Source organism: Acomys russatus, chromosome 8 (assembly GCF_903995435.1).
Source record: "Acomys russatus chromosome 8, mAcoRus1.1, whole genome shotgun sequence".
NCBI lineage: Eukaryota > Metazoa > Chordata > Mammalia > Rodentia > Muridae > Acomys > Acomys russatus.
The window spans coordinates 1636888-1639152 of NC_067144.1; positions in this window are offsets into that span (position 1 = coordinate 1636888).

The window sequence follows — 2265 nt, forward strand, 5'->3', positions numbered from 1 at the left end:
AATGGGAGGATACAAGGGATGGGATAACCATTGAGATGTAATATGAATAAATTTAAAAAAAAAAAAAGAAAAGAAATTCCCATTTCTATTTAAGTGTATATTTAGTTCTGTATTATATTGTAATATGAAATGTTTTTAACTGGGGCTGGAGAGATGGCTCATTGGTTAAGAGCACTGTCTGTTCTTCCGAAGGTCCTAAGTTAATTCCCAGCAACTACATGGTGGCTCACAACCATCTATGATGTGATCTGATGCCCTCTTCTGGTGTGCAGAAGTTACATGGAGGCAGAGCACTATATACATAAGTAAATCTTTTTTAAAAAATGTTTTTAACCTTAAAAGCTTCAGCTTAAATCATTAGCTCAGGTTAGGAAATTTATCTCTTTAAATACTGAAGAGAGAATCTTTCACCAGAGTTCAAACAATAAGCATTTAGGGTTCCTTTATTTTTCCAGATAAGTGATAGAAGTTTGAAAGTTTCCATAGGGGATTTCTTTGTTTGCTTTTAGTGTCTTTATCTTAAGGTGTTAATAGAGTATTCAGTTATATTAAATACAAAATGAGTGAAAATGACATCACCTAAAAATTTATATTTATTCCCAAAATAAAGTTCTAAGTTATTTACCAAGAAAAGTTTTTCATTGTGACTAAAGTATATTAAAATGGAAAGACACACTGCTGTCGCTACTGTTAGGCTTTATATATTAAATGGGCATTAGTCTATGAGAAATCAGCCAGCTTGGTCCTCTGGCTTTGTCACGCTGTTTACAATCAGCCCTGCTTCCCTCTTTGTCGGCACATGTTAAGAGGAGGACCGTGTATAGAGGAGTGTCAGTTGGGACATATGCACAAGGCTGTCTCCCGACTGTGCCCATCTCCCAAAGTGTTCTGTCTCATCTAGGGTTCAGGGCTCCTATATCTGAGAATTCTAGATAGTTTCTCTGAGGTTTCTGGCCTGGGGTCGCACTGTTTTCACCTGACTGGTGATGCCCTGTTTATCTTCAAAAGGTTGTCCATAAAATGAGTAGGGAATTAACACATCAAACGGGAGAATAAATTGCCAGGTTAGACAAACTGCTTTGATACCAAATATCACCCTCTACAGAAGTAAGCCCTCGCCAGGTGTGGTGGCACACACCTTTAATCCCAGCACAGCAGAGGCGGGCGGATCTCTGTGAGTTTGAGGCCAGCCTGGTCTACAAAGTGAGCCTAGAACAGCCAAGGCTACACAGAGAAACCCTGTCTTGAAAAACTAAAATAAAAAGTAAGTCCTCAGAAGAAATCAGAACAGTCTGTGTGTGCGTGTGTGTGTGTGTGTGTGTAGGTTGTGAGATTTCTGACTAACAAAGACATAAACTTTCATACTGAGGATGACTCTGGTCTACTTCAAATACATGCACAGAAGAAGCTTCAAATCAATTATCAGGATTAGGAAGGAATTTAGAAGACACATAGTCAAGTTTTTGGAGAATCTTATATCCAAAAAGACTCAATGAGATTCAGTAATGTGCTATGAAGGTATTTGTTGGGGGAGGGTAAACAACAAAAAAGGAACCAACTTTTCAAAACACAATTCTGCTGTAAGGTTGACGTTTAGTTTGCGTTGGCACTAACGGACTCTTACTAAATAAGCACCAGCCTTGTAAGGCCTGCATGACAAACTATCTCCTCGTGAGAAGAGTGTTGAGGAATGAAGGAGAATGCCATCTGTTAGGTAATTAAAATCTAAGCAGGAAGGAAAACATTCTGAAAGCTGTGGGCTGGGAGACCTAACTTCGAAGGGAACAGAGCAGGCTGGCATACAGTTGTGAATACTGTTCTCAGAACGCAGTCCTGTATGATTGTCTGAGAAAGGAAGAATTTTATTCCTTTTATCCCAGGATTCGGGAGGCCAGGCAAGTGGATTTCTGTGAGTTCAAGCCCAGCCAGGTCTACATAGGGAATTTCATTTAAGCCATGGAAATATACTCTGCCTCAAAAACAAAAACAAAAACAAAAAAAGACTTCTTGTTTCAAGCCTTCTCTGAACCCCAGCAGAAGGCATCATGACACCCCAAAGAAGCAGCATGGTTCTGCATGTGACAAACCCATGCTCAGACCTGTCAGTGTGATTGTCTGTGCTCCGACCTGTCAGTGTGATTGTTTGTAGCTCTCGAGGCTGCCGTTTATTAGTGCACATGCTGCAATACAGATCTAAGCCATGGCAAGAAGACAAAGTGCTCATGGGGGCGGCGGGCAGAAACCTCAGTAGTAGCCCGTCCCTGG